Consider the following 11865-nt stretch of genomic DNA (forward strand, 5'->3'; position numbering starts at 1 on the left):
GAGAGAGGCAGAAACCTCGTGCAACCCAATAACACTCGCACGGCAGAAACCTCGTGCATCACAATAACAACAACTGCACGGCAGAAACTTCGTGCATCACAACAACAAGTACAACAGCAACAATGACAATAATATAAGGGTACGACAAATAAGTCAACTCAAAGATTCCAGAACTCAAAGAAGCGGAGGAACTATGTCACAAGGAGTAGCCACAATAGAGAATACTAGTCATAATAAGAACAACTCAACAAGAAAGGAAATACTATGTAACAACGGTCCACAATATACATTTCGACAACGAGGGAGCTAACACAAGTCGAATAATTCCAAATATACAATCAACTAAATTATAGGATATCTAACTTCTTTTAAGGTTGGGCAATTAGGAAAGATATACAACAAATTCAATAAGGATAAGCAGCAGAAAGATAATCTTAGCCTCAATTAAGGGTGAATAATTACAGAAGAGATAATTATAACTTCAAATAAAGATAAGAAGTTAGGAAAGGATAACACGGCAATATAAGAGATACCAATTTCAGTTAAGGCACTGAAGAATCAAATAAGCAACAAGAGTGGATCATGAAGCAATTAATTCTAATTAAAGCAGGTAGATGTGAAACTAGTAATTAAAAGACGTATTCATAACATAACAACTGCATAATCAGTGAATACAAGGACCTAAGAACCCTAAAAGGCCAATTTTCCACAAATAAGTCTGAGCAGTACTCGTCACCTCGCATAGACACACTACAATTAGCATAGAAGACTCAAATCCTAAGGGGTAGTTCCCCCAAACGAAGTTAGGCAAGATACTTACCTCAAAGAAGACAGATTAATACTCTAAAATGAACTTCTCGGGTGAAATGACCTCCGGACGGCTCAAATCTAACCATAATAACTTCAAAGCACAAATAAAACTCATAAGAAACTATTCTGGACCATAAAGCCTCAATCCTTATCAAAATCTAAAAATTGACTCAACCTGCGGGCCCGTACCTCGGAACCCGACAAATTTCAAAAAACCCGAACACCATTCCGATACGAGTTCAACCATACTAAAATTATCAATTTTCGATACCAATTCGTCCCTCAAATCATGATTTTTCATTTTGAAAATTTTCTTCAAAAACCTCCATTTTCCTCAACTCAAAATACAAATTAAATGATAAAAAATAAAGAAAAAATCATGGAATAAAATAAATTCTTGGTGAAGAACATTTACTCAGTCGATTTGCTTGAAAACCCCATAAAGAATCGCTCAAAACCGAGCTCTACAAGTCAAAATATGATAAAAATGGCCTAAGCCTCGATTTGAAGATCTTATATTCTCCCCATATGATTATGCATCGCGAACGCGGAGGAAGGATCGCATTTGCGAAGAAGAAAAATGAGGCTGCCAAGAAGTGTTTCGCGAACGCGAAGACAAGCAAGCGAATGCGGAGAAGAAATAATTACTACCCGGAATTAGTGCTACGCGATCGCGAACAAACATATGTGATCGCGAATAAGGAAATTGATGGCCCAGAAACTAAGCTACGCGAACACAAAGAGACGGGTGTGAACGCGAAGGAGGTAAAAACAGACCTTCGCGATCGCGAATGGAATCACGCGAACGCGAAGAACAATAATTTATTCTCCACAAATTGCACTATGTGAACGCGGAAGAAGTGACGCGAAAGCGATTAAGGAAACCAGATGGCAGAAACCAGCAATCCAAAAATAGGAGAAATTTGGCCCGTAGCCCATTCGAAACACACCCGAGGCCCCCGGGACCCCGTCTAAACACTCAAACAAGTTCTATAACCTAACACAGACTCTCTTGGGGTCTCAAATTACATCAAACAATGCTGGAACTACAATTCGCGCCATGAATCGAACTTATGAACTTTCAAATCTTCCAACTTCAAAAACTCGTGCTGAAACCTATCAAATCAACCCGGAATGACGTCAAATTTTGCAGGCAAGTCCCAAATGACATAACGGAGTTGTTCCAACTCTCAGAATTGTATTCTAACCCCGATATCACCAAAGTCAACTATTGGTCAAACCTCTCAACCTTCAAAACTTCAACTTTTCCAACTTTCGCCGAAATTCTCCTAATTATCCGACGGACCTCCAAATCCGGATGTACGCCTAAGTCCAAAATCACCATACGAAGCTGTTGAAATCATCCAAACCCCATTACGGAGTTGTTTACTCAAAAGTCAAATTTCGGTCAACTCTTACCGCTTAAGCTTCCAAAACTTGAATCCTTCTTCCGATTTGACTCTGAATCATCCGGTAACTGAAATTGACTACGCACGCAAGTCAATACACATAATAAGAAGATGCTCAAGACCTTATACCACCGAACGGGACTTAAATTCTCAAAACGATCGGTCGGGTCGTTACATTTTTGAATTATAACAGAATTAATATCATGGCCCAATTTATCCCTCTGTGAGTTGTCGTGACGGCACCTAGTCTCTATGACTAGGTAAGCCTAACACTTTGCAGAAATGAGATAAAAACTTGAACATAAACCACTAACAGTAACAAATATCTAATACGCAACTAAATGCCATTCAGCATATACAATTATCACCTTTGAAATATACCAAACAATTCCCAAAACCCGGAAACCCGCAAGTCACAAGCTACTAAGAAGTCTTATCTGTTCTATACATCATTTCTACAAAAAGAGAAAAAAAAATAAACATAGGGGGATAGAGGGGAACTCCGAGGATCTGCGGGTGCGGGCAGATGTACCTTGAAGTCTCCAATAAGCAGCAGCGACGGCAACTAGTGATGAGGCTGGTACGATGAACCTGGATCTGCACACAAAAAAATATGTGCAGGAAAGGGCATGAGTACACCACAACGGTACCCAGTAAGTGCCAAGCCTAAACTCGGTCGAGTAGTGACGAGATCAGGTCAGAGCCCTACTGGTATAAATATAATGAAATAAGGCAGAATGAATTATCACAGTAAAAGAAAATACGAAAATCTAACAGGAATAGAATCAATGAAAGACAACAGCTCAGAACACAGTGATAACAACAGGGGATCTCCCGAGATACCGTCTCGTAGTCCCAAATGTAAATGTGCAGGGGGATCTCCCGGAATACCGTTCCGTAGTCCCAAAGTAAATATGCAGAACAGGGGGATCTCCCGGAACACCGTTTCGCAGTCCCAAAGTAAATATGCAATACAGGGGGATGTCCCGGAATACCATTCTGTAGTCCTAAAGTAAATATGCATCTCAACCAATAGAATTAATAGTTACAACAAGAAACATACAGTTTAGACTAAGTTCAAGTCAAGGAAAGCACGTAATTTCACTAAACATGTTGTACAGAGTTCAAATAGGCAGTTAAAACACGTAGGCATGCTATTCTAAATAAACAGGATAATTACATATGCTAGTGTAGTTCAAATAAAGGGAAACAAGTTATGACTTAGTGAAAAATGGAGTTCTATAACAAATAGCTCGTATACATACTCGTCACCTCACGTACACGACGTTCCCATATCAAACAATACCAAATCCTAAGGGGAGTTCCTCCACGCAAGGTTAGGCAAGCCACTTACCTCGAACCAAGCTCAATCAATCAGTCACAATGTCTTTCCCACGAATATCTGGCTCCGAGTGGCCCAAATCTAGCCAAATCAATTACATAACGTAAATATAGCTCCAAGAAACTAATCTCGCCAATGAAATCAAAGCTAAAGCAAGAAATTAGAAAAATGCCCAAAAAGCTTCCCCGGGCCCATGACTCAAAATTGGGTAAAAGTCATAAAATATGAACACCCATTCACTCACGAGTCCAACCATACCAAAATTAGCCAATTCCGATCACAACTCGACCTTCAAATCCTCAATTTGTGGTTTATGAAGTTTCTACAATTTTTCCCAAATTTCCATCTCAAAGTATTAATTAAATGATAAAATCAGTGATATATTCATATATATTAACCAAATCCTAGTTAGAATCACTTACCCCGATGAATTTTTTGAAAAACCCACGAACAATCGTCTCAAACCGAGCTCCCAAAATCCAAAAATGAAATAATAACCTAAGCCTTGTTTATATAGTACATTCTCTGAACTCACCATGTGCGGTCCGCACAATTCCAAGTGCGGCCGCACATCCCAGCTCCTGCGGTCGCACAAAAATTATGCGGCCACACTCTCTTGGTGACTCCACTGCCAGGCTTTAGTATTTTGGCCATAACTTTCTCTACAGATGTCCAAATGATGACTTCTTTAAGGAAACTAGACACGAAGGGCTACAACTTTCGTTTTTAAATCATCTCAAAGATTCCTCGTAGATCAAAAGATAAAAGCTTCCGAATTTGGACCAGCGAATCTAAGAGTTCCTGAGTGTGGCTCGCACACTCCTCTACGGCCTGAAGTGCGGCCTCACACAAAATTGTGTGGTCCACACAATTTCTGTAATGACCCAAAATATCATTTTTAAATTTAATAAGTAATTATGTATTCTAAGACCTCAAAAAGCACCATTTATCATTCCTCGACTTGCATGCGTTGTCCGTATAATTTTTCGGAAAGTTTTAATGTGAAAAATGGATTAAAAGGTGAAATATAGCTTTAAAACTCAACTAAGTTGACTTTGGTCAACATTTTGAAAAAACGGATCCGGATCAGTATTTTGACAATTCCGGTAGGTCCGTATCGTGATTTGGGACTTGGGCGTATATCCGGAATCAAATTCCGAGGTCCCTAGCCCGAGTTATGGAATTTTGATAAACAATTAAAAGCTTGAAAGCTTAATAATTTTTAAGAAATTACTGATGTTAGATTTATTGGCCTCGGGTCCATATTTTGGTTCCGGATCCCGGTGTAGGTCCGCTATAATATTTATAACTTATCTACCGAATTTGGTGAGAATCGGAGTTGATTTGACGTGATTCGGACGCCCGGTTGTAAAATATAAGTTTTAAAGTTTTCTTGAAAATTTCCTTTGAATTGGTGTTTGATTCGTAGTTCTTGGTGTTATTTTGGCGATTTGATCACGCGAGCAAGTTCGTATGATGTTTTAGGACTTGGGTGCATGTTTTTTTTTTGGAGCCCCAAGGGCTCGGGTTGGTTTCGGGTGGTTAACGGGATGATTTCGAACTTAGGAAATCTGGTTTTCTGCAGACTTCAGGCTTCTAGTGTGTTCTTCTTCGCGTTCGCGAAGGTACTCTCGCGAACGCGAAGAGCAAATTGGGGCTGACACATTTTTTGCTTCGCGTTCGTGATAGAGTGACCGCGTTCGCGAAGGCTTGAGGTTCAAAGCTTCGCGTTCACGATCGAAACCTCGCGTTCAAGAAGGGAAAGAGGCTGGCCAAGATAAATGCCTTCGCGTTCGCGAAGGGCATCTCGCGTTCGCGAAGGCTAGGCTAGGCAAGCTTTGCGTTCGCGAAGTATAAAATGGGACAGCACAAATTTGTTCTTCGCGAACGCGAGGCACTGACCGCGTTCGCGAAGGGTAAAAGTCCCAGAAACGGAACTTAAGTTCTGAAAAATGAGATTCGTCCCATTTTCAACCCTTTTTTATTTTTGAGCTCGGGTAAGGCGATTTTTGGGCGATTTTCACGGGAAAATATTGGGTTAAGTGTTCCTTATCCTATATTGATTATATTTCATGATTTCATACTTATTTATATCATGAATCCGTGAATTTATGGAAGAAAAATTAGATTTTTATAAAATCTTTCAAAAACGAAAATTTAAGATTTGAAGGTCCATTTGACATCGAAATTGGATAATTTTTGTATGGTTGGACTCGTCTCGGAATGGGAGTTCAGATTTAGTAAGTTTTCCCGGGATTTGAGACATGGGTCCCACTGCCGAATATTTTAATGAATTTGGGATTTTTATTCGAAAAATTTATAAATTCATATGGAATTAATTCCTATGATTCGTATTGAATATATAGAATTGATTGTGAATAGATTTGAAGCTTTTGGAGACAATTTTAAAAGGAAAAGTTGTGGTCGAGTAATTGATTGAAATTTGCAAAGCGAGGGAAGTGCCGTGGTTAACTTTGACTTGAGGGAATAGAACCCTTAAATTATTTGCTATGTGAAATGCATGTGAGCGACGTATAGGCGAGGTGAAGAGTGTCTATATGTCGTCAAATTAATTGTTTGCATAATTACTTGAAATATTATAAATTATTTTAAATCATGAATTAATTATTATAATAATTGTTTCTCTCCTATTCTTTGTCAAATATTAATTTTTGAATTCCTGCATTAATTGTTACATGTTACTTGAATTACGTGTCTTAACTGTTATTTGAAATTTAGCACATTAAATACTAAACTGCCTATTTTCTCCTTGATTTCTATAATAATTTGCTATTTGACATTGTCTGTTTCATGATTAAATCATAATTATTGTATGCTTGTTGTCTTATAATTTCATATTAATTGTTGTATTTATTGGAAAAATTCCTTCTATAAGAATTGGTAAATGAATATACTGGAGGAGTGGGTTGCACACCGCAACAAAATTGATTGAAATGAATATATTGGAGGATCGGGTTGCATGCCGCAAAAGACTAATTAAAAAGTCCATATTGGAGGATCGGGTTGCATGCCGCTACAGGCTTATTAAAAGTCCATATTGGAGGATCGGGTTGCACACCGCAACAGACTTATTTAAAAGTCGACATACATATATATATATATATTGAGAGAGCGGGTTGCACGCTGCTAAAAGTCCATATTGGAGGATCGGGTTGCACGCCGCAATAGACTTATTAAAAGTCCATATTGGAGGATCGGGTTGCACGCCGCAACAGACTTATTTAAAAGTCGATATAAATATATATTGGGGGATCGGGTTGCACGCCGCAACAGACTTGATTAAAATAAATATATTGGAGGAGCGGGTTGCACGGCACAACAGAATTGAATATGAATATATTGTGAGAGCGGGTTGCGCGCTGTAACAGAATTGAATGTGAATATATTGTGAGAGCGGGTTGCACGCTGCAACAGAATTGATAGAAATGATAAATTGGTTATGACTGCTGAGTTGGTTTCAATAAGTATAAACGAATAACCTGATTTATTTCTATTATTGATGTTATTACTAATATTGCGTACAGGTAATGTAAGTGACCCGCCTTAGCCTCGTCACTATTTCGTCGAGGTTAGGCTCAGCACTTACCAGTATATGGGGTCGGTTGTACTGATACTACACTCTGCACTTCTTGTGCAGATTTTGGAGTTGGTCCCAGCGGCGTACCATAGACTTGCTCGGATTTCAGCTACCAGAGGAGACTTGAGGTATAACTGCATGGCGTCCGCAGTTCTGAAGTCCCCGTCTATTTTACTTTAGCTGTGTGTTTATTTCCAGACAGCTTTATTTTATTCAGACCTTTATTTGTATTTATTCTAGAAGCTCATGCACTTGTGACACCAATTCTGGGATGGTATTTAGACACCGTTGTTTTTATGAATTATTCATTATATTTCAAACTTTGCTTTCCGCTTTTGTTTCCTTGATTATTAATAATTTAAAAATTATTTAAAAATTGGTTAATATTATTCTAACGTTGGCTTGCCTAGCAAGTGAAATGTTAGGCATCATCACGGTCCGAAGGAGGGAATTTCGGGTCGTGACAATTCCCCTGAGGTACGTACTTCCCTTTTGCCTCAGCACTCCCAAAATGTGCGGTCCGCACTTCCAAAGACCCCCAGAACAACATTAGAGTGTCGAAAAGCCCGTACTCGCTCAAAACTCACCCGAAACTCATCCGGGGCCCCCGAGACCTCAAGCAAACATACCAGTCAATCCTAAAATATCACACGAACTTAGTCGAGCCCTCAAATCACATCAAACAACGCTAAAATCAAGAATCATCCTCCGATTCAAACATAAAGAACTTGAAACTTCCAAATTCGACAACTGATGCCGAAACCAACCAAACCACATCCGATTGACCCCAAATTTTGCACCCAAATAAAATCAATATTACGGACCGACTCTAACTTTCGGAATCAAAATCCGACCCCGATATCAAAAATTTCACTACCGGTCCAAAACTCCAAAAATTCGACTTTCGTCATTTCAAGCCTAATTGAGCTACGGACCTCCAAAACATAATCTGGACACTCCCCTAAGCCCAAAATCACCCAACGGAGCTAATGGAATTGATGAAATTCTATTTCGGAGCCGTCTTTACACTGTTCCGACTACAGTCCAAATTCTAAGACTTAAGCTCCCATTTAGGGACTAAGTGTCCCAAAATACTCCAAAAACTAAAACGAAACCTCCCGGCAAGTCACAATAGCAGAAAATAGATATGGAAAAAGTCGTTAATAGGGGATCGGGACTATTACTCTCAAAACGACCGGCCGGGTCGACAATTAAATATTAAAATTTCATAAGTAATCAAGATATATTCAATAATTAATCATATAAAAAATACTACAAACTTAATAGTAAATAATATTAAATTTATTTCATTCGTAACGATTTGTTTGTTAACTGTCATATTTTGCCCAAATTTCCCGGCAACGTCTCTTTTGTAACGTCAACTGATTATTTTATAATTTATATCTAATATTTGATAATTATCTACTAATACATTAAATCCATAATTGATTACTCTATCCGGATTTGTTAAGGAGAGCACGTAGTTTTTATTCTACACAACGGGATCTTAAAGAGTACTAAAGTAACACTACTCTAAATGGCCATAAACAAAGTCAACTACCATAAGCTAAAATTTATTATCAGTTTTACTATGCTAAAGGACACGACATAACAATTAAGGGCACAACATAACACTAAAGGGCACTAAATAACAATAAAGTCACATATTAATATACGTACAATAATAAAATTACATATAACAATAATTATTCATAAAATAACAATATATATTTTTACTAATGTTTTAGCACATAAATAAACTAATCCGGATAAAATTATAAAAAATAATTAAATCACAAAACGATCACAAAGAAAACATACAACACAGTAAATAACAACTAATAAGCATTTTATATACAAGAGTTTTACCAAAAATAAGTCGGAATACCTCGATTTAAAATTTTTTGTAATGTAAAAATTTGATGATTTGAGGGCTGAAACGAGCAATAGACGAGATCCACTACACGATAATGCCTTGGATCCGGTGTTAGCTTGCTAAAATACGGAGAAGATATAATTTTTGGGGGACGGGTGGGCTCCAATGGAGTTTTTTGTTAAAAAAAATAGGGGGGGCATTTTTTCTCACTTCTGCTTCTGTCTGGTTGGGGAAAGAGACGGGGCCGATATTTTATATAGGTGTAGCGCATGTATTGGATGCGCTATACCTACCTGTCTTTTCAACTTCTGATATAGCGTATCCTGTGTATATATATATTGCCCGCTAATTTAAAATTCAAATTTAGCGCATGTAACCCATCCGCTATACCTTAACGGACAAACATGCCGTTAAGATATAGCACATTGAAGAAATACGTTATATATAAAATGGTCCTCAATTGATTTTTCACATATTTTTGTGCTTTAAGTAAAAAAAAAAAAATAAAAAAAAATCATATTTTGGCTTCGGACTCTTTTCTATGCCCGACACGTCAATTGGCATCTAAATGTACCATGAATCTTCAATTCTACATTCTTAGTTGATTATTATCAGGGCAGGGCATGAATCAGTATAGCACATTTACTTTTCATTGAATGGTATATTAGAAAAGGACAAAATTGTCGGATCATGTCCTTATACATTAAAAATAAATTAAATTTAAATAATTGTTACCAATAAATCAAATAAATGGACGTGATCGTAATATCATAAACCACAAAGAAAATCAGTATGATAAAACCAAGAGGGAAGGTCTATGAAATTATCCCTGCTATATATCATATTAATATTCTAGTTGGCAAACCCCTAAAGTTTACATTATGTTGAATCTCATTTGTCACAATAAATTCTAAAACTTAAAGGTTTTAAATTGAATCAAACTGGGGCTTAATGTTCCTTGTTGCCCTCCTAATTGGGATTTTCATGAATCCTTGAAGTAATTAACGATATAAACATTATATAACTGACTCCAACCAAATTGTGATTAAGGTGTAGTGATGTTTAATTAGTGATGATGTATTACGGAGCATAATCCTCTTTTAGAAAATAGATGCTACTTAAGAAAATGACAAATTAGATCCAAAACACTAGATATATAAAGACAAGAAGACAACTAATGATTTTTTTACAGAATTTGCCAAGGTAATGAATTAATTTCTTTTCTAATTAGATACTGCTCTAGTGTGCTATGATATGTTCAAATCTGCTCGTTAAGATTTTCGGCTTTAATATTGCTATAAATAGAGCAAAAACAAATAATTAAGAACATCAATATAATCAAATACCTACTCCAATTCCTTTTCCTTTGCTAATTATCCACCACAAAAAGCAAAGCATTTTGATATGGCTTCAAAACCTTTGTCCTTTTTTCTCGTTCTCACAATGGTTGGATTTTGTAAGTCCTTACACTCTTCTCTTGAACTTTTGTTTTTTCGAGGTCAGATGTATAAGTCGTACTCGTTCCGTCTCAAATTATGTACTCGTTCCGTCTCAAATTATCTGTGTTTCTCTTTTATACGTCCCTTAAGAAAATATTAAATAGAAAAGGTTTTCTTGATTATTTTATCATTATTTATGTCCTAAGATATAATCTTTCTTCATTTATATTTGTAGTCTTCAAAACAATTAATATTAAGGATAGAATAGGAAACAATAATTAATTTACTTTTGAACTTCTAATATCACAAATAATTTGAGATAACTATTTTTAAAAACCATGACAGATAATTTGAGACGGAGAAATACATGTGATAATCTGTTCATTCGTTTCTTCCTTTTCCATACCTTAAAATTTCCTCGAAAAACCTAAATTTTGATGAGACAATAAAGTCTAGTTGTTTACTTTCAAATAACGGATTATCAAAAACCTTTAAGGACAAAGTTATGCTACACAAAAACGAAAAACATATATTCAACATAACTCTCTAAGGTGAAGTATACATATAATGAAATTTTTTTTCTTTAAACTTTTCAAAAAATTAGCAGGAAGTAGGAAAAACTCAACAGTACTGAGATAATGTCACTGTAATTCGGGCTTTTGCACGTAGCTCGAATTGTAATATCTTGATCCTGAGACTGTCATTGAGATATATTTTAACAATTAGTATAATTTTCTGCAGTTTTTTGGCTAAAGGTTGAAGGAAGGAATGTTAGCTTTTTGCCTAGCAAGAAAGATGAGGATTGTGGTGAGGTTTGCGGCGTATCATTCACCCATCTTTGGTTGCAGTTACTGAAATTAACAGGGACAGAAATTAAGAAGAAAAGCTGATGGAACTCAAATAGAAGAGAATTGTAAAAGTTTGGTTGGTTGCATAATATATTGTAACATGATTCCCTGTTTTCCATTTCATGTAACTTAGTAGACGGCATTAATCTATTATACAAAAAACATACTGGTCCTACTTTTAAACTCATGTAACTTGTACGAATTCGAGTTGTGATTTTACGACTGCAATTCCCTTTGCTTTTCTTTTTTTATTTCTTTTGGGTTCCCATTTTGAGGTGTTTGCATGGTGTTGGACTATCAAAAATCCAGTAGGATCAAATTTTACGGCCTAATGGAGTGGTCCCAGTGAAAATCTTAACATTTAAGTATTTCTAAGACATTATTTTAATGATTAGTTGCTTCCATTTGTTTTTCAAAATGTTAATACTTTTTAAGATTGTGGCGCTAACACATTCCCTTGAAAATTTTCATTTTTTATAATGACATGTTTGAAGTACGGAAATTACCATTAGTGTTATAAAACAATAAAAGAAGAAAAGAGTT

At 36.4% G+C, this 11865-nt stretch overlaps 1 long non-coding RNA gene across 1 annotated transcript; it reads left to right on the forward strand.

Annotated features, from left to right (window-relative positions):
* Nucleotides 1-10371: 10371 nt before the first annotated feature.
* On the forward strand, nucleotides 10372-11573 carry LOC107829886 (uncharacterized). Its single transcript, XR_001658032.2, has 2 exons — nucleotides 10372-10491; nucleotides 11216-11573. It is a non-coding gene; the product is annotated as an uncharacterized LOC107829886 (long non-coding RNA).
* Nucleotides 11574-11865: the final 292 nt, after the last annotated feature.

The sequence above is a fragment of the Nicotiana tabacum genome, chromosome 17, assembly GCF_000715075.1.
Source record: "Nicotiana tabacum cultivar K326 chromosome 17, ASM71507v2, whole genome shotgun sequence".
Taxonomy (NCBI): Eukaryota; Viridiplantae; Streptophyta; class Magnoliopsida; order Solanales; family Solanaceae; genus Nicotiana; species Nicotiana tabacum.